Source organism: Triticum aestivum, chromosome 6B, assembly GCF_018294505.1.
Source record: "Triticum aestivum cultivar Chinese Spring chromosome 6B, IWGSC CS RefSeq v2.1, whole genome shotgun sequence".
NCBI classification, from domain to species: Eukaryota; Viridiplantae; Streptophyta; class Magnoliopsida; order Poales; family Poaceae; genus Triticum; species Triticum aestivum.
Window position 1 is genome coordinate 606,504,569 of NC_057810.1, and position 22,131 is coordinate 606,526,699.

Below are 22,131 nucleotides of genomic sequence, written 5' to 3' on the forward strand. Positions count from 1 at the left end.
CCTGCTCTCTTTTACTGCATTAGGACAACACCGATTCAACTGTTACATGCTGCGGTAGTTGAACCCCTTTATCCTCTGCATGACCTGTCATTGCCACAGTAAATAGATGAAACCCACTAGCATGAGTAGGAGTTGTTTGAGCCCTGTTGTGCCTACTCATTCATGCTTGTTTGTCATGCCTGCTACTGCTTAGAGTTGAGTCAGGTCTGATTCATCGGGGATGAATTAGAGGTGTGTGAACATGTCCTCGTTGAGAGCTAAGTGTGTGAACACGATTTGGTAAAGGTAGCGGTGAGAGGCCATGTAGGAGTACATGGTGGGTTGTCTCATTGCAGCCGTCTTCAGGAACTGAGTTCTGTGTTTGTGATCCATGACCAGTTACTACCACACATTGGGTTCCGGTAACTCGACCCCTCTTGACTTATTAATCAACATGATCTCTGTCCAGGAGTTGCAACTAGTTTCTGGTGTTTGTAGGTAGTGTTAGTAGTCTACCAAGTGGCACCCGGTACAGGTGGGCTTGGGACAGACTAGGCACAGTGGCACGGTGTACCAAGTGGCACCCGGATGGTGGGCTTGGGAACCCTGCTCACATCATTTGGGGCCGTGAGCGACACCCCGGCCGGATCTCCTTGCAGATGGAACCCGAATAGGCGATAAACCTGGACGAGAGACTGGTATGGTTAGTCAGGTCGTGGCCGACTCCCTCGCCCGGCTTCTGCTTGAAGGTTGCCGATGTACATGACGTGTACAGGGCGATAAGTGGCGAGAGCGTGTGTGAAGAAGTACACCCCTGCAGGGTTATCATTATCTATTCGAATAGCCGGATTCCTCGGATATGGAAACTTGGACCCCTTGCATAGTTCATAGACAAGTGAAAGTGGATACTCTAAAATACGCAAGATAAGCGTGAGTGCTATGGATGGCGTTCTCGTAGGGAGACGGGAGTGGGTCCATAGTGGTGTATTGATATGGTGAATATGTGGACTCGTGTGCGCCACCTCAAAAGAGTTACTTGCAGTCGTAGTTCAGGATAGCCACCGAGTCAAAGCTGGCTTGCTGCAGTTAAACCCCACCATCCCCTTTGTTGATAATGATGCATATGTAGTTAGTTCTGATGTAAGTCTTGCTGGGTACATTTGTACTCACGTTGCTTAATTTATGTTTTTGCAGAGAGACTTCGGTCTCACTAGTAGTTCCACGTGGACTTCGACGTTTAGCTTGTTACCTCAGCTACGATCTTGTGCTCTCGGCAGGATCTGGTAGATAGTCAGGCTTCTCAGCCTTTTTCATTTATAGATGTCTGTACTCAGACATGATAGCTTCCGCTTGTGCTTTGATTTGTATGCTCTGAATGTTGGGTCATGAGACCCCTGTTTGTAATATCTCGCTCCTCGGAGCCTATTGAATAAATACTTGAGTTGTAGAGTCATTTTGTGATGCCATGTTGTATTTGCACATATCGAGCATATTATGTGTATGTTATTGAAATGCTTGGTATGTGTGGGATCTGACTATCTAGTTGTTTATCTTTAGTAGCCTCACTTACCGGGAAATGTCTCCTAGTGTTTCCATCGAGCCATGGTAGCTTGCTACTACTCCGGAACACTTAGGCTGGCCGGCATGTGTCCTTCTTCGTTCCTGTGTCTGTCCCTTCGGGGAAATGTCACGCGATGAATACCGGAGTCCTGTTAGCCCGCTACAGCCCGGTTCACCGGAGTCCTGCTAGCCCAGTGCTACAGCCTGGATTCACTCATTGATGACCGACACGTTCGATGCTGGGTCATGGATGCCTGTCCCTGTAAGTTAGTGCCACTTTGGGTTCACGACTAGCCATGTCAGCCCGGGTTCTTTGTCATATGGATGCTAGCGACATTATCATATACGTGAGCCAAAAGGCGCAAACGGTCCCGGACCAGGTAAGGTGGCACCCGTGGGAATACCGTGCGTGAGGCTGCAAAGTGATATGATGTGTTACATGTTAGATCGGTGTGACTTAGGATCGGGGTCCTGACAGCTTTGGTATCAGAGCTTGACTGCCTGTAGGATTACCAAGCCAAACTGGTCGAAGTTGAGTCTAGAAATGCTTTAGTTATATAAGGGAATTGATTGTGGGATGGAACGTAAGGCTCTTTTTACTTCTTATACCTTATGCCCTTCTGATCTGAGTCATCTTATCTTTCCTACGGGGTTAAGGAACTAGGCTTTCTCCTCTTTCTATCAGGATCACGTGTTACTAATCTGTAGACTTGTAAGATTGTTGGACTTAAGCCTCGTTTCAGTTCCTATTACTTCCGTATGTTAATTGTTGATCTCGAAACCTTGATATTGTGCTTCTGAGTGGTTATGCCACCATTTTTGTGAATATCTCAAATCTTTTCTGAGCATTTACAGCCGTTATGCTGTCCGAGTCATCCCAGGTTTCTAAAATAGTCTGAAGCATTTGCAAAATCCTTTCCCTCTGTTTTGGTGTCCGTTTGGTCGGAATAAGCACACTAATCGCCGGTTCAGGTACTCTGTTGCCTCGGTATATATGTTGGAGCTACTATTATGACCCTAGGAGTTTTAGGGAGTCACCTAGTAAGCTAGCCATGATTTGTGTCCAAGTGTGATGATTCTGGTCTTTATTCTCGAAAGCATTCCGTGATGCTACTTAGTAGTAGGTATTCTATTCCTGGGTTCTTGAACCCGAGATTCACTCTACTTACTTCATGTTGATAGTGTTTACTAGTTCCTTTAGGATATTAGTAACTTTGCATTAGTCCTCGAAGTTCATGGTATTTCCTTCTTCCAAATACTATGAACCGCTTTATGGCAGATGTTTATTGGATCAAAAGATCACAAATAGAGTACTCTTGAGGAGATCTCCATTCATAAGTCGTGACTCTGCCAGTCCTACCTCTCTGCATGGGTTATCTGGAAGAAATGTTGATCTCGCTCGACATACTAATCTATGCATCCACAACTCAGAAAATTATATGTTCCTTTGAGTTGTTCTTTTTAGTTGCATTCTGACCCTCGTCTGTCAATTGATAGTCAAGAGTATGCATCCATTCGTTTATCGAGGCCTATTACTCTTGTGGTCCGTCAAGCCATTCTATTCCGGAATAACTAGGAGAAATGAACTCCAGTACCTCATCCATATCTAGGATTGGGTCAAAGCAGTCGTACTCCACAGATCAATTGCTAATCTTGCTTTTGCTCTGTTCTACCTTGAAGTATTACCTTTTTTATGTCAGGATTGTCATGAGAATTGCACCACCTCTTATGAATTCTTGACACAGTGATACCTCTCTCCATCATTATTCATTTCTCGGTTCCCGTGTTGTTGCAACCGGAATGTCGACAAGTGAATCATGGTGTGTGAAATCAACACTCCTAGCAACCTTGTTGCTTGGTAGTTAAAGGACAATAATTTCATTCTTAGCGTGTTGGTTCTTGAATCATCGTTCTAAGACTATTCGTGCTACCTAGTCCTTATTTCCTGGTGCACTCTTTGATTGATGAGTTAGGATTTTGTCAAGTCCTCGCTCATTTGATCATATCATCTTGCCCTGAAAAGCAAGATTGTTCTCGAGTTTAGTAACATATCGGTGGTTCGTGATTTTCCATATATCTTCTCGGAAGTATTACCAGGTTGTCACCTGACCGCTATGTTGAGTTCGTGATCAAGTTGGTTTATTCCGGTAAACCACCCTTTCTCCAAGAATTAGTGTTGGATACCTCTGAGCTAGTTGGTTAAGCTAAACGACAACTTGGAGAGTTGGAAGATAAAAGCTTACCTAACTTAGTTCGTTTCAAAGGGATATCCTGGTGTTGGTGTGTTAGTTGAAGAAAGATGATATCTTCATCGATTGGTCCCTGTGATCAGTTATTGGACCTATTGTCTTATAAAAACTTTGATTTAAGTATGGGCTATCGTCAAATCAAATCAGAACCAACGATGTTCGTAATGTTGTCTTACTCGTGGCTGTCCCTCGAGCATACACCATTATATTTTTTGGTCTGACCAATACTATCACCTTGTTCACATGATGGTGGAAGTCCAGTGATATGGAAATTCCGATGAGTTGCTGTTGAGCCTATCAGCAGCATTTTGTCTCCCCCATGATTCTTGTTGAACATCAACCTAGTGTTGGAAACTTTGTAAGCAATGCCTTCGTGTTCCGTATGAAGCCTATGCTTGGATGGAAGAAGTGACTTCCTCTAATTCATGTGCATTTGGTGCAAGTTGCCGCCGTGGGTTTGAGGAAGGTTTGTTTTGTTTCCTCTGGAATCGTCCCAAGTTAGTCATGCATGTGCAAAGTATACTATGGTTTGGTAGATTAATTACCTCCACTCCATATGTATTTCGTAGCACCCCAAGCCACTAATTGATTTGTTCAAGGAGAAGGAGTTCCTTCATAAGAGCTAATCCGGACTTATGAAAGAACTTCGATATCCTCCATGATGGTTCCCTACCAGAACTCGGTAGTGTTTTATTGTAAGACTACCATGTGATCATGTTTGCCTGGAACAACGTGTTCACACGTGCGTAGCAGAACCAACTCATGCTATGGAGCTTGCTATCGTAGTTCATTTCCCGAGAATCTCGCAACGTCATCTCGTCGATTTGTGTTGCAAACTTTCATTTTTCTTCCTAGACTCGATGAGTCTGGAATATTCTAACACCAACCAGTTCTGAATCTCAGGCGGATATGATGGTTGGAACATTTCCCAATAACTATAATATTGGTCCCTCGATAACCAGTAAAGTGGATGTCGTGGCCAACACACCCAGCTGGAAGACCTATAATTGTAGTATCTTGTTTGAAGGAGTTGGCCACCTCCCCATAAGGACTTCGCAGGATTTACCTCTGTAGTTATTCCTTATGGATTCTTGTGCTCCCGAAGTCTGACCTTTTACTTGATGTTCTAGATATCAAACCATAATTATCTATGGATTATGCTAGCACATCAAGGAGAACATTAGAAGCGGAGTGCTAAATGTCTCTCGGTCGATCATCCAGATTTTGTTTCCTTGGCCTCGCTAAGGTGAAATCTGAGAAGGTGTTATCTTCCTTTGCATCTGCATCTTCCACCAGTATTCATCATGGTAGTAAGTTGTGTTGCCAGGATCCTTGACACGGATATTGGTAAAACCTTGATAAATATGGAAATGCTCAAGTTCTTGAGAGCATGCACAAGCAAAATCATCCCTTGTGCTGTTTTCAACAAGGTAATCCACATCATCCATTCTAATCCGGGTATGCCATTCTACCAAACCCCTCCAAACGATCGCTCGAGAATTGCCTTAGGCTGGTATAAAGAGTTTCAATGATCTTTGAATCAAAGGTAATTCTTTTTGCCACTTAAGGGGATATTTCTACGAGTCACCATCCCTAAGGTGCCCCATTATGGTATCATGGCAATTCAACTCCTCATTACGTTGACAATCGATCACCACATTCTTAAGTCTGGAATTGTTGTCTACTTAGCGAGCCCTCGTCATCTATCTCACTCCATTTCTTCAGATATATGCTTCGTGTCTCAGCTCAAGAGATGTTGCTATGACTCACTTTGTGAGCTGATTCTAAGTTGATTGATCTTCGAGAAGATCGATTCTTCCGGAGTTGTCCTTTTCCTCTTGCTGTCATGCTAGTTGGAGTTCTCAGAGCAAGACGACGGGACAAAGATGGTGATCGAATCAATGCTTTTATGAAGTGCACCCTGGATCGTGAAGATTATACTAGTTTGCGTTTCCCCTTCATCTTACCCTACGCTTGAATCTCGAGACGAGATTCTTGTTTAGTGGGGGTGAGTTGTCACATCCCTAGCTTCTGGTGCTGCCTAGTGTTTGCATCATGTTTAAATTTTTGAAACTTGAACTGAGGAAATTTGGAAGCCTCAAAAACTTAAATAAAAGAAGGGCAAAAACCCTAAAATCTCATTCATTGTTCCAAAATGCTCTTCTTAAATGTTTGATAATTTTTGGCAAGGGTTCTGGTTCCAACCAAAATATTGAACATTTTAAGGACTTAATCTTGGGACTTTGAATTTAAATCATTAGCTATTTGAATTTGAATTATATTCATATAATTAGAATATAATTTCAAATACCCCTGAAATATTTTATGAGCTTTTGGAAAAGTCCATCTAGCAAGATAAAAATATTCATAGGAGTTTTTGGCATTGTTTGAATTATTTTAAATTCAAAACAGTGGCAAAAAAAATTTTAAAAAATAAAACAAACAGAAAATAAAACAGAGCACTTACCTGGCGCTCACCTCGCAGCCCACCTAGTGGCCCAACAGGACCGGCCCAGCGCGGCCCAGCCCACCTCCTCCTGTCGTCTTCCTCCCCTCGCCCCGAAGCAGCTCGGTGGCGAGCGCTGGCGATGCCCCGGCCACCTCCTGCTTCCCCGGCCAACTCCTGCTTCCCCGACCCCTCCTAGACGACGCCACGGAGCGCCACGCAGCCCCTGGCTCTCTCTCACTCTCCTCGCTCCTTCCCCCCTCCTCTGTTTCTCGCACGCAGCCACCGAGCGGAGCCGTCGCCGCCGTTCGCCATAGCCGCGGCCACTGGCCACCCCATGCAATCCCGACGCGCCCAGAAGCTCCGCCACGTTGTCTTCTTCATCCTCGATGAGCCACGCAAGCCGGGAGGGCCTGGAACGCCGCCATCGCCGTCGTCTTCCACCGCAGGCTCCGACCACCACCGCCGTCGATTTGCCGCACGCAGGACGTCCCCGTGCACACTGGCCTGCTCTGCGAGTCCGTCGTGAGCCCCTCTTCCTCTCCCCTCACCTCTCTCTCTCGCGCGTGCCCTGTAGCCGCTGCCCCGCGAGCGCCCGAAGCCGCCGTCCACCATGGCCGGCGAGCTCCGTGCCCCCGAGCACCTCCGCCTCGCGTAGTAGCTCCGACGTGCTCCTGCTGCCCCGTAGCTACCGCCTGTGCTCTCCGTTCGCTCGAACGCGAGTTACAGCCCCACGCCCGCGCTATCCCGAACTCCGGCGGCCGCAACCGAGCTCCCCGCCGTCGCCTCCGGCCGCCCCAGGCCCGGCTGGCTCCACAACTCGACGCGCGCTGGTCTGGGCTCTCGAATGAGCCCAACCCCGCTGCGAACGGGGCACCACAGCCCGTTCCCGAGTGCCCCGCCGCGTCTGCTGCCGCCGGCGGCTAAACGCCGGTGGGTTTGACCCACTTTGACCATGGCGGGACCCCCCCTGTGTCCATGACATGTGGGGCCGGCCTTTGACTGAATTAGTGTAGGATTTTAGTTAGTGCTAATTGCCCTGTTAGTTTAGGTGTTAGATTAGTTAACACTAATTAATTTAGTTAATTAATTAAGCCACTGACATGTGGGCCCAGCCCTGCTGACATTTTCATTAGTATTATTTTAACCCTAATCAACCCAGTTAACCAACTGAGTCACTGACCAGTGGGCCCCATTGGTCAGGTTTGACCTGAACCCGCCCTGTTGACCTGATGACGTCAGGGTGATGTCATGCTGACGCAGTAAATGTTTTCTGGAGTTTTAAATAAATCAGAAATGATTTATTTATTTCAGAAAATATCCAAAACTTCAAAAATTCATAGAAATTCAACCGTAACTCCAAATGAAATAATTTATATATGAAAAATGATCAGAAAAATCCAATCTATCCATCTGTACTGGTTTCATGCATGTTAGAACAACTTATAGATGCTGTTTAGCACAAATCATATTAATGGCATTTAAATATCCACATATGGAGTTTGAGTTTGAATCTTGGATTCAAACCAACTTCATCTAATTTGGTTTTAGTTGCATTAGCACAAACCACAGCATATTGCCATGTCATGATCATGCATCATATTGTGCATTGCATTGATTGTGTTTCTTGTTTGTCAGTATTTGTCCCCTCTCAGTAGACGATGTTCCGACGATGAGATCGATGACACCGATGAAGAGCTATACTATCTTCAGAAGTGCCAGGCAAGCAAAACCCCCTTGTTCATTCCGATACAATCCCACTCTCTCGCTCCTGCTCTCTTTTACTGCATTAGGACAACACCGATTCAACTGTTACATGCTGCGGTAGTTGAACCCCTTTATCCTCTGCATGACCTGTCATTGCCACAGTAAATAGATGAAACCCACTAGCATGAGTAGGAGTTGTTTGAGCCCTGTTGTGCCTACTCATTCATGCTTGTGTGTCATGCCTGCTACTGCTTAGAGTTGAGTCAGGTCTAATTCATCGGGGATGAATCAGAAGTGTGTGAACACGATTTGGTAAAGGTAGCGGTGAGAGGCCATGTAGGAGTACATGGTGGGTTGTCTCATTGCAGCCGTCTTCAGGAACTGAGTTCTGTGTTTGTGATCCATGACCAGTTACTACCACACATTGGGTTCCGGTAACTCGACCCCTCTCGACTTATTAATCAACATGATCTCTGTCCAGGAGTTGCAACTAGTTTCTGGTGTTTGTAGGTAGTGTTAGTAGTCTACCAAGTGGCACCCGGTACAGGTGGGCTTGGGACAGACTAGGCACAGTGGCACGGTGTACCAAGTGGCACCCGGATGGTGGGCTTGGGAACCCTGCTCACATCGTTTGGGGCCGTGAGCGACACCCCGGCCGGATCTCCTTGCGGATGGAACCCGAATAGGCGATAAACCTGGACGAGAGACTGGTATGGTTAGTCAGGTCATGGCCGACTCCCTCGCCCGGCTTCCGCTTGAAGGTTGCCGAGGTACATGACGTGTACAGGGCGATAAGTGGCGAGAGCGTGTGTGAAGAAGTACACCCTTGCAGGGTTATCATTATCTATTCGAATAGCCGGATTCCTCGGATATGGAAACTTGGACCCCTTGCATAGTTCATAGACAAGTGAAAGTGGATACTCTAAAATACGCAAGATAAGCGTGAGTGCTATGGATGGCGTTCTCGTAGGGAGACGGGAGCGAGTCCATAGTGGTGTATTGATATGGTGAATATGTGGACTCGTGTGCGCCACCTCAAAAGAGTTACTTGCAGTCGTAGTTCAGGATAGCCACCGAGTCAAAGCTGGCTTGCTGCAGTTAAACCCCACCATCCCCTTTGTTGATAATGATGCATATGTAGTTAGTTCTGATGTAAGTCTTGCTGGGTACATTTGTACTCACGTTGCTTAATTTATGTTTTTGTAGAGAGACTTCGGTCTCACTAGTAGTTCCACGTGGACTTCGACGTTTAGCTTGTTACCTCAGCTACGATCTTGTGCCCTCGGCAGGATCTGGTAGATAGTCAGGCTTCTCAGCCTTTTTCATTTATAGATGTCTGTACTCAGACATGATAGCTTCCGCTTGTGCTTTGATTTGTATGCTCTGAATGTTGGGTCATGAGACCCCTGTTTATAATATCTCGCTCCTCGGAGCCTATTGAATAAATACTTGAGTTGTAGAGTCATTTTGTGATGCCATGTTGTATTTGCACATATCGAGCATATTATGTGTATGTTATTGAAATGCTTGGTATGTGTGGGATCTGACTATCTAGTTGTTTATCTTTAGTAGCCTCACTTACCGAGAAATGTCTCCTAGTGTTTCCATCGAGCCATGGTAGCTTGCTACTGCTCCGGAACACTTAGGCTGGCCGGCATGTGTCCTTCTTCGTTCCTGTGTCTGTCCCTTCGGGGAACTGTCACGCGATGAATACCGGAGTCCTGTTAGCCCGCTACAGCCCGGTTCACCGGAGTCCTGCTAGCCCAGTGCTACAGCCTGGATTCACTCGTTGATGACCGACACGTTCGATGCTGGGTCATGGAAGCCTGTCCCTGTAAGTTAGTGCCACTTTGAGTTCACGACTAGCCATGTCAGCCCGGGTTCTTTATCATATGGATATTAGCGACATTATCATATACGTGAGCCAAAAGGCGCAAACGGTCCCGGGCCAGGTAAGGTGGCACCCGTGGGAATACCGTGCGTGAGGCCGCAAAGTGATATGATGTGTTACATGCTAGATCGGTGTGACTTAGGATCGGGGTCCTGACAGTCTTCCCCCTACCGATCCATGTTCGATCGCCTCATGAGAATCTAAGCTAAACGATGAACAACACAAGGGACACAAGATTTATATTGGTTCGGGCCACCGTTGTGGCGTAATACCCTACTCCAGTGTGTGGTGTGGTGGATTGCCTCTGGGGCTGATGATGAACAATACAAGGGGTGAACAGCCTCGCGAGAGGTGTTCTTGAGCTGGTGCGCTGAACTACTTGGGTGAGTTTGATCGCCTCTCGGTCTAATGAGCACCCGATCCGCCTCCCCCGATCTCTGTGGTGGCTAGTACTATTTATAGAGGCCCTGGTCCTCTTCCCAAATATTGAGCGGGAAGGGCGCCAATAACGGCCATTTTGAAGGGGAACATCTAGTACAAGTTATCCTGACTAAAGTTGGTCTTCGGCTGCCAAAGGCACTAGTGGTGACACCGTCTTGGGCTCCACGGTGACCTCCATCCTGCCGCTCTGCTGGTTTTGGTCTCGTTGCACTGAAATGGAAACCTTTGCCTGATCCCTCGGTACTCCACGCCTGTGCTTGCCCCCTTTGCACCAAAGAGGAAACAAGGACACTGCACAGGCCGGCGCCCGCCTGGTCTCGATCGTCATGGCTTGCGTCACGAGCACCTTGTGAGGTACCCTGCCTTGATCTCTATGCCTCCTCGCGAGCTTGCCTGGCGAGGCCGTTCTTGAGGAAGTCCTATGTCGTCCGCCCCGCGAGGCTTGGCCCCTCACAAGGATCTTGAGTCTTGCGCTGATGAAGATGGGCCGTACTGGGCCACCACTTTTGCCATGCCGCAGGCTACAGGCAGGCAAGTCTGGGGACCCCCATTCCCAGAACGCCGACAGAATGGACAGAAGCCGAACTCCCTAAAGAGTATGTCGCATACTACAATTGGATCATGCACTTTGATGGCTCTAAGATGCTGGCTAGTCTAGGCGCGGGCGTTGTCTTGACATCCCCCACATGAGATACAGTCCAATATGTACTTCAAATACTATACACAGATTCCAACAATGCAGCCGAATATGAGGCTCTATTGCACGATCTTCCGATGGTGGTATCCATGGGCATCCAATGCCTAGAAGTGCGTGGGGATTCGAACCTTGCAATATCTCAAATAAATGGAGACTTTGATGCCAAGGACCCAAAAATGGTGGCCTACTACAATGCCATTCTTAAAATGTCAGCTCGGTTCGAGGGGCTCGAATTCCACCACGTGGTCAGAGAAAACAATCAAGCGGCGGATATCCTCGCCCGCATTGGCGCTAAGCGCGACCCCGTCCCACCTAACATCTTCCTGGAAAGGCTGTTCAAGCCATCCGTGGTATGGGAAGGGGAGACCGGCAATATCAGTCCGGATCCGAAGACAACCCTAGACTCCGAACACTCTGACATAATTGGGGGCTCCGCCACTGAAATAACACTGTCGGCCCATGTGATTATGGCTATAATCGCCCCGTGGACAGAACCCTTCTTAGCCTACCTAAATAGGCAAGAACTCCCTGAGGACCAAAATGAGGCATGCTGCATTGTGCGGTGCTCTAAAGCCTACAAGGTCCACGAGGGAGAGCTTTATAAGAAAAGCGCGACTGGAGTGCTCCAAAGGTGCATCTCCTAAGAGGAAGGACGACAGCTTTTGGCAGAAATTCATGCTGGACTTGGCGGCCACCACGCCGCAGCTCGGGCCCTTGTAAGCAAGGCGTTCCGTACAGGTTTCTACTGGCCGACAGCCCGAGCGGACGCACAGGACCTCATCCAACATTGCATTGGTTGCCAGCTTTTTGCCAATCAAAGTCATATGCCGCCTACCACTCTCCAAACAATCCCCATAACTTGGCCCTTTGCGGTCTAGGGGCTCGATATGGTTGGACCCCTTAAAGGAGGAAGCCATAAGAAAAAATATTGTTGGTCATGGCCGATAAATTCACCAAATGGATAGAGGCCAAGCCAGTTAAAATGGCCGAATCCAGACCAGTGATAGACTTTATATCCGGATTCATACACCATTACAGTGTCCCCCACAACATCATCACTGATAACGGCTCCAACTTTACAGCCGACAAGGTGAAAACATGGTGTGGCAAGATGGGTATTAAGCTAGACTATGCCTCTGTCTATCACCCCCAAACAAACGGTCAAGTCGAACGAGCAAATGGTCTTATTATGAGCGGCATCAAACCCAGACTAGTGCGATCCTTGAAGGAATCAGATTCGCACTGGGTCAAGGAGCTCGACTCCGTACTATGGGGGCTATGGACCACGCCCAATCGTACTACCAGATACACACCATTTTTCATGGTGTACGGTGCAGAGGCAGTACTACCCTGCGATATCATTCATGACTCACCTTGAGTGCGCATGTACGAAGAGAGAGAAGCCGAGCTAGATCGGCAGGATAGTTTAGATGCCCTAGAGGAGGAGCGGGATGTCGCAAAGGCCCGGTCCGCATTTTATCAGCAGCAGGCTCGGAGGTATCAAAGCAGAGAGGTACGGGCCAAAACATATAACATTGGCGAACTAGTTCTACGCCTACCAGAGAAGAAAAAGGACAAGCTCAAGCCCAAGTGGGAGGGTCCCTTCATCATTGACAAAGTTCTCACCGGAGGAGCGTACCGTCTGCGTGATGCATCAGATAATCGACTCGAGCCGAACCCATGGAACGCGGCCAGACTTCGAAGATTCTACGCCTAGTGTCGAACTCTGCGTCTGTCTCCTCACCTCCGTTTTCCTTTATATATATATACATATATCTTCTCTCTCTCTCTCTCTCTCTCTCTCTCTCTCTCTCTTATACATACATAGCTTTAAAAGCTTTGAGTATGCTTTGACTGCACACTCCTGCCGCATTATGCATGCTCAATATACCTGGGGGCTTCTTATACAGAAGCTTAATATAATTGTCTTCTGGGCTTTATGCCCACCACATATGCATCATTTCTCCATATGTGACTTTTTTCACCATTATATGCATCGATATGACTTAAGTTTTGGCCAAGCTGGGTTGCCTGGCTCTTGTGTTTATGCCCTATGTTCTCGTTAATTCGGCTAGGGCATAAGGGGAGCACCTCTGTGATTGTTACTGCCGGGTCAGCCAGATGTGTACCTCAGACTGGGTGAAGCCGAAAGCTAGCATTCTTAAGGGAATATTCGGTCGATGAACAAAAGATGTCTTTTACTTATTACAAAACATGCCCCCAGATGTTTATATCCTGCGTCACTTTTCACAGTTCGGACATGCACATTAATGCATGCACACCCAGGGAAAGGAACCCTTAACAGAACTATTCTCCCTGGAAGATGTTTCTTACTACCCATGTTGTATAACATAGCTAGTTGGGTACTTCTCTGTTCAAGCACTTATGACCCCTATGCCTGGTTTCCACGCATACCCCGGTTTTTACATAACCACGCAGGTATTCAGATGCACTCCGGACTGTCGGGTCCAGAGGTTGAAGCGAAAAGGTCGGCCAAGTAAAATGATTTACAATCCGGCTAGGGGCAAAGTATGTCCTTTGAAGTATAAAAGTCACTTAGACTGACTGAATTCTTTTTCTATACCATCCAAGGCTGTCTAACCTACAATCCTGTTGGAATACTTTGCGGCTAAAGCTACCTGGTCATATACCAGACTAACGAGGATCTCTTTCCCATCTGGCCCTATAGGTCCGACCTCGGCCATATGGTTTGGGTCAGCCTTTGTGTATCGCGTCTTCACCATGGCCCAGGCTTCCCTCGCACCTTGTTGGCCGGCCGATATCTTCCATAATCGGAAACACCGTTGCGCTCCCCTGAGCATCTTCACAAGCTCTCGCACACCTCCGGGCAGGGATGCGGACGGCCACAAGGCCTGGGCAATACTTTGCATCACCTGTGGAATTTGCTCGTGCAGCTGTGAGAGTTCTTGGAGAAGATCGCCTGCAGATTCGGGCATGTCCTCTCCGGGACGACCTGTCAGCATACCTACAGATATAATTCTGTTAGCATGTTTCTTCGCCGAACTATCTAAAGATTTGTTCAAGCACTTACTAAAAATGCTACGTTGAAGCCGCTTATTCTCCTTCATGAGTCAGCAAGCTGGCCCCGGACATCCTTTAATTCAACGTCCAACCGGGTCTTCACGTCCTGGAGATCATTCTTCTCCCGTATAACGTTTGTGAGCATGCGCTCGCCAGCCTTTAGCTGTCGATGAGCATGAGGGTCATCCTCCGATATGATCTCCGGATTACCTCCGGGATTGTCTCCAGACTCTATTGTTAGATTTTCATGCATGCCGAATACTCACTGGTATATGTCAACAAAATTCTTTTTTTGATCAAGACATGTATTACCATACGAGGCCTTCTTAGACTCCTCCATTCCGGCAACTGCGGCCCATAGCTGGGCTTTGCACTCTTCCAGCTCTTTAGACAACTGTGTATTCTTCTCTGTAAGAACCTATGCACATAACTGATCCTTAAATCAGTTGTGCCAACTATTTCAAGTCTCAAGGGCTAGTGATATACATACTTATCAAATTTACTTACCTGTATATCCTTTACATACTGGTCTGTAGCTCTGGCAAGGCCATCTTGAGCAGCTCAGATGTACACGTCCCTTGAGTTGAAGGCGTTGAACGCCTCTTCAGAGAAATTAGGGTCGCGTAATGTGCCCCGTCAGCGCTTGTGATTCATGGCACTCTCCACTTCAGAGTTCGTAACGGATAACCTATCCATGTCCTCTATAAGAGGACTGTCCGGCTTTGCCCCCGCATTAACCTCTGCCCTAGTATCCGGCCTCGGAGTCCGGCTGGTGGAGGCGTGACCCGCAGGCTCTTCGGATACAGTCCAACGAGTGTTTTTTCTGCTGGGGAACCATGGACATTATTATATTTCAAAGACGATAATTGCATAGCATATTATTATACTTCTCTACAACGACGTCTCGGTCCTGACCGCCTTCCTTTTAAGCCGACCTGGCTTCGGTGCTCCTTGTTGACGAGTCACCTCGGGTTTGGCACGGCGTTCTGATGACCTTCCCTGTAAAATGTGGTACAAGTGCGGTGGGTAAGGTGCAAAGAAGGTATCCTTCTTGTGAATTGGGATTCCGGTTTTACTTACATGCGATGCAGGGAGTAGGCCAGGATAATCAGCTATGATGGCCACCAAGGCACCATCACAACTTAACTGATAAAATTTCATGTCAATGAGCTCCACAAATGTGTTCGGATCTTCTTCAAGTCCGGGGTCGAGGGCTCTGTCGGGATCCTCTGGCTGTGGAGACGGGCTATGAACCTCCCTCATGGCTTCTCGCAATTCCTGCTATGAATTGGCAAGGTAAATATTTGTGATGAGGAATGCGGGAAAAGGCTAGAATAAAAGGTAGCAGCTCACCCAGCTTGGGGGATTGTAAATGGAGAATCCATCCCGTGGTTTAATCCGGATGAACTTCCCTTCTTCTCCTTTGAACAGGTCGGACAATATCTTTGCTAGAGCGGCGGCGGAGTCCGGACCTTTACGGCCGCAGCGGGTGATATCGTCTTCTCCATTGAAGTGCCACATGGGTTTCCCCCGATATTGAAGTGGCTGTACCCCCCGCATTATGCATATTGACATAACTTCAATATTTGTCAGTCCTGATTTGGCCAGTGTCTTTATCCTGTCCATCAGAAAAAGGACCTCTCTGTTATCTTCCTCCTAGGGGCTTCATGGGCGCCAGCTGTTGCGTTTCTTTAACGGGGCATTGGTAAACTCAGGAAGGCCCATCCGAATAGGGTTCGGAAGGGGGGCGTCCTCCATATAAAACCACTCCGAAGGCCAGTCTTTGGATGTCTTCTTCGGAGTACCGGACAAGTATCCGGTCTCGGTGATGCGCCATATTTCGGCTCCGCCCACTTAATATATTGACCCCTCCTGAGTACGGGGTACGAGGCAGAACAACCTCTTCCATAGCTCGAAATGAGCTTCGCAGCCCAGAAACAGCTCACAGAAGGCAACGTAGCCGGCGATGTGCAAAATGGAGGCAGGGGTGAAATTATGCAGCTGGATGCCATAGAACTCCAGGAGCCCACGGAGGAACGGATGGATTGGAAATCCAAGTCCCCTCAGCAGAAAAGGGAAAAGACATACCCGCTCCCCCTTGGATGGGTTGGGAAAACTCTCCGCTTGCTCCCCACCATTATAGGTGGCAAGTCCGGCTCGGACGGGGACCATGTATGCGGGCGGGAGAAACCCCTGGGTCTGCAACTTTATCAATTGGCTATGAGGAACATAACACTTCTCCCAGTCGCCTGGCTTAGTGCTACAGGAGCGAGAGGAGGGGCTGCGACGACCGGCCATGATGGAATGGTTTCTTTCGGGCGCGCTCTAGTGGATGCTCGTGGGGAAGGATGGTGTGATTTGGATCTGAGGATCCCCGTCTCTTTAAATAGACAATTTACTTACATGGTCAGGGTGGCAAATGTAAAAATGCCCTGACTTCTCACATTCGCTTGACACGTGGATATGGCCATTATTGCAGCACAGAAGCCAAGGAGTGCAGTATTGAAGGGAAGCCGAACACTACTAATTACAACAGGTACTCTGGAGAATTTGGAGAAGAACCCGCCTTGCAATGCCAAAGACAATCTGGGCGCCAAACTCATCGTCATTGAAGCCTGGTTTAGGGGCCACTGAGGGAGTCCTGGATTAGGGGATATCCGGATAACCGGACTATATACTTTGGACGGACCGTTGGACTATGAAGATACAAGATTGAAGACTTTGTCCCGTGTCCGGATGGGACTATCCTTTGCATGGAAGGCAAGCTTGGCGATTCTGAAAGCACAAGTGCTCCCTGGGTGGTTTAGGTAATTAATGTCAACATATCTCTTGTTGGACTAACACCTTTACCTAGTATGTTTCAGATAAGTTCAACAATTAAGTGGCATGGACTAGAGGATGTGGAACCCCTTCAATATGCTAAAGACAAAGGATTGACTCAAGCTCCAAGAACAAGACTCTACATTTTCTATTTTAGTGATCCAAGATCACATTGAGTCTATAGGAAAAGCCAATACTATCAAGGAGGGATGAGGTGTTTCTTAATGGCTTTCTTGCTCAAAATGCTTAGTAATATGCTCCAAAGCCCTCAACTACTTTCTCACATCCACACATGACCTAAACCAAAAGTCAAACTCGGCCCCACCGACTCTTCCTATCCGGTGCCACCGACTTCAGATGTCATAGCCACTACCACAAACCCTAGGCAAATCGGTCTCACCGATAGGGATCTCGGTTCCACCGAGATGGGATTGTAATCTCTCTGTGTATATCCATTACCAAAATCGGTCTCACCGAGTTTGAGTAATCGGTCCTACCGAGATTACAATGCAAACTCTATGTTCCACTTCGTAACATTTCGGTCCAGCCGAGATGAGCGTATCGGTCCCACCGAGTTTGCCTGACCAACTCTCTGGTTAGCTGATCACCAAAATCGGTCTCACTGAGTTTGTGTAATCGGTCTCACAGAGATTACATTATGCCCTAATGCTAATCATATCGGTCCTACCAAGTTGCATATCGGTCCCACCGAATATCCTAACGGTCACATTATTTGCTAAATCGGTCCGACCGAGTTTGGCGATTCGGTCCCACCGAGATTGGCAAGTTGTGTGTAGCGGTTAGATTTTGTGTGGAGGCTATATATACCCCTCCACTCACTCTTCATTCATGGAGAGAGCCATCAGAACATGCCTACACTTCCAACTTACATTTTCTGAGAGATAACCACCTACACTTGTGTTGAGGTAAAGATATTCCAGTCCTACCATAAGAATCTTGATCTCCAGCCTTCCCCAAGTTGCTTTCCACTCAAATCTTCTTTCCACCAAATCCAAATCCTGTGAGAGAGAGAGTTGAGTGTTGGGGAGACTATCATTTGAAGCACAAGAGCAAGGAGTTCATCATCAACACACCATTTGTTACTTATTGGAGAGTGGTGTCTCCTAGATTGGCTAGGTGTCACTTGGGGGCCTCCGACAAGATTGTGGGGTTGAACCAAGGAGTTTGTAAGGGCAAGGAGATCTCCTACTTCGTGAAGATCTACCCTAGTGAGGCAAGTCCTTCGTGGGCGACGACCATGGTGGGATAGACAAGGTTGCTTCTTCATGGACCCTTCATGGGTGGAGCCCTCCGTGGACTCGCGCAAATGTTACCCTTCGTGGGTTGAAGTCTCCATCAACGTGGATGTACAATAGCACCACCTATCGGAACCACGTCTCAAAAATCTCCGTGTCTTCAAATTGCGTTTGCACACTCCAATCTCATCCCTTTACATTCTTGCAAGTTGCATGCTTTACTTTCCGCTGCTCATATACTCTTTGCATGCTTGGTTGATATGTATTGTGATTGTTAAACTTCTGCCAAAACTCCACTTCAACTCAAAGAAATTAAAAACTGCAACTTTTCTTACTTAGTGTCTAATCACCCCCCTCTAGACACCTCTTCTCGATCCTTTCAATTGGTATCAGAGCTTTGGTCTCCATTGCTTTGGTTTAAACACCATTGGAGGAAGATGGATGGGTCTACTTTGGGGAGTCTTAGACATAGAGTGCCTATACTTGAGGGGGAGTATTTTCATGAGTGGAAAAATGAGATGCTTGTGATTTTCAATAAATATCATTTGAACAAGTAAATTGCTAGCCCTTGTGCACCTCATGTTGATCCTATGCATCCTACCCTTGATGAGTCAATTGACATGGTTCACAATCTTAGAACTGTTAATCTTATCACTAGAGGCTTGCCTAGAAACTTGATTGGAAATTTGCCTACTCTTGAGTGTGCCTACACTATATGGAAATTTCTCGAGGAACGATTTCTGAATTATTCCTTGAAAAATCTAGATGAAATTCTCCATAAGTCTATTTCCTTGAGTAAGATGAATTCCAATGGATCCTATGTTTGGTGATTGTCTATTTGCGCTTACAAATCTTATGCGTGCCAAAGGAAATGTTGGAATCATTAGCGATATTATTTCCGAAGCTACTAGAATTCATAAAGGAGATTATTGTCAAAATCACTCTAACGAATCACCCTCTCTAGGATTTGATCCACCACATGATGATGTTGAACATGGATACTATGATGAGGATGATGATAGTGACTTTGATCTTGATGATGCAATGAGACATTTTGGTCTTATGCCAAATCTTCGGGGATATATGGCAGGAGGAAAGGAATGGGTTCTTGACAGTGGATGTACTGATCACATAACCGGAGATAAAGACATGTTTCATGAGCTTGCTGAAAATGACGGTCCTCGGAAGTATGTCACTTTCGGTGACAACTCAAAGGGTAAGGTGGTTGGCCTCGGTAAGGTGGCCATATCACACGATAGCTCCATTCAAAATGCTATGCTCGTTGAATCTCTTGGCTACAATTTACTTTCAGTATCTAGACTTGCTGATTTCGGTTTCAATGTTCTATTCACTAAGGTAGATTGCTAAGTGTTTCATAGAGATAATTATAAAATGGTCTTTACCGGTATACGGAGAGGTGATATATACATTGTTGACTTCACTAAAAAGGCTCAACCTAGAACTTCCTTTATTGCTAAATCCTCTAAAGGTTGGTTATGGCATAGATAATTAGGTCATGTTGGCATGCGAAACCTTGACAAGCTTATTAAAGGAAATCATATCCTTGGCATTAACAATGTCATATTTGATAAGGATAGACTTTGCAGCGCTTGTCAAGCAGGTAAACAGGTTGGAGGAAGGCATCCCGTGAAGAACATCATGACCACAAGGAGGCCACTTGAGCTACTTCACATGGATCTTTTTGGTCCCAACGCTTACAAAAGTCTCGGTGGAAATTATTTTGGTCTAGTTATAGTTGATGATTTTTCAAGATTTATGTGGGTGTTCTTTCTCAATGATAAATCGCAGGTCCAAAAGATCTTCAAAAACTTTGCTAGGAAGGCCCAAAATCAATTTGAAGTGAAGATCAAGAAGGTTCGCAGCGACAATGGAACAAAGTTCATGAATGCCAATTTGGACACCTTTCTTGATGAAGAAGGGATTTCACATGAATTCTCGGCTACGTGCACACCTCAGCAAAATGGAGTTGTTGAGAGGAAGAACCGGACGCTCATCAAAATGGCGCGAATGATGCTTGATGAGTACAAGACACCAAAGCACTTTTGGGCGGAAGCGGTTGAGACAACTTGTCACGTGACAAATCACTTGTATCTTCACAAGCTACTCGGCAAGATGGCATACGAGCTCCTCACCGGTAACAAACCCCAAGTTGGATACTTTCGAGTATTCGGCTCAAAGTGCTACATTCTTGATAAGCATCGTCATTCTAAATTTGCTCCTAAGTCTCATGAAGGTTTCTAAGAGACGGTAGATGTGAAGTTTGATGAATCTAACGGCTTGCAAGTAGAGCAATTGCCAATTGATGTAGGAGACAAAGACCCCTCAGAAGCAATCCAAGACTTATCTATTGGCAAGATTCGTCCAACGGAGGTGAAGGAGAGTACCTCGTCCGTCCAAGTGGAAGCTTCTACCTCACGACAAGGTGAACCAAGAGTTGATACGTAAGCATCCACAAGTGGGACACACCATGATGAAGAAAACGAGGAACTACATCAAGATGAACGTCAAGAACCTCCTTCTCCACCACGACAAGAGAACGACAACGCCAACAATGAAGAAGGCCAAGAAGAAGAACAAGATGAAGAAGATGTTCAACCAAGATCCAAGCAAAAGCTCTCACGAGTTCGAGCAAGAATTGCTAAAGACCATCCTGTCGGGCAAATCTACAATGATATCCAAACAAGAGAATCACTCGCTCTAAAACTCGTTTAGCTAACTTTTGTGAACACTATTCATTCATCTCTAGCATTGAACCTATGAAGGTTGAATAAGCATTGGAAGATCCAGATTGGATAAACGCTATGCATGAAGAGCTACACAACTTTGAGAGAAATCAAGTTTGGACATTGGTTGAGAAGCCCGACAACAACCACAACATCATCGATACCAAATGGGTGTTTTGCAACAAGCAAGATGAATATGGACAAGTAGTTCGCAACAAAGCACGTCTCGTCGCCCAAGGCTACACTCAAGTCGAAGGTATGGACTATCGTGAGACTTATGCTCCCGTTGCTAGGCTTGAGTCCATTCGCATCTTACTTGCCTATGCTAATCACCATGATATCACCTTGTACCAAATGGATATTGAAAGTGCCTTTTTAAATGGTGAAATAGAGGAGGAAGTTTATGTTAAGCAACCTCCCGGCTTTGTCAATCCTAAGAAACCTAATCATGTTTACAAACTTCACAAAGCTCTTTATGGTCTTAAACAAGCTCCTAGAGCTTGGTATAAATGCTTGACCAAGTTCCTTTTTGAAAAAGGCTTTGAAATTGGTAAAATAGATTCTACTCTTTTTACTAAAAGGGTTAATGGAGAACTATTTGTGTGCCAAATCTATGTTGATTATATTATATTTGGATCGACTAACCCTCACTTTAGTGAAAAGTTTGGAAAGCTAATGTCGGAGAAGTTTGAGATGTCGATGATGAGTGAACTCAAATTCTTTCTTGGTTTGAAAATCAAGCAAACTAAGGAAGGTACCTTTGTCTCTCAAAAGAAGTACACCAAGGACTTATTCAAGAAGTTCAATATGCAAGAATGCAAAGGTATGACTACACCCATGCCTACTAGTGGACATCTTGATTTGACCAAAGATGGTGAACCGGTTGATCAAAAGGTTTATCGCTCCATGATTGGTTCATTGTTATATCTATGTGCTTCACATCCCGATATTATGCCAAGTGTGTGCATGTGTGCACGATATCAAGCCCCTCCTAAAGAATATCATCTTAAGGCCGTGAAAAGGATAGTGAGATACTTAATCCATACACCAAACTTTGGCATTTGGTATCCAAAGAGGGCCTCATTTAATGTTGTTGGCTACTCCAACTCGGACTATGCCGGTGACAAGGTTGATAGAAACACCACTTCGGGTACTTGTCAATTTCTTGGTAGATCTCTTGTATCTTGGTCTTCCAAGAAACAAAACTCGGTATCCTTATCCACTGCCGAAGTGGAATACATTGCCGCTGGTTCATGTTGTGCTCAATTGCTTTGGATGACCCAAACGCTTAAAGATTAT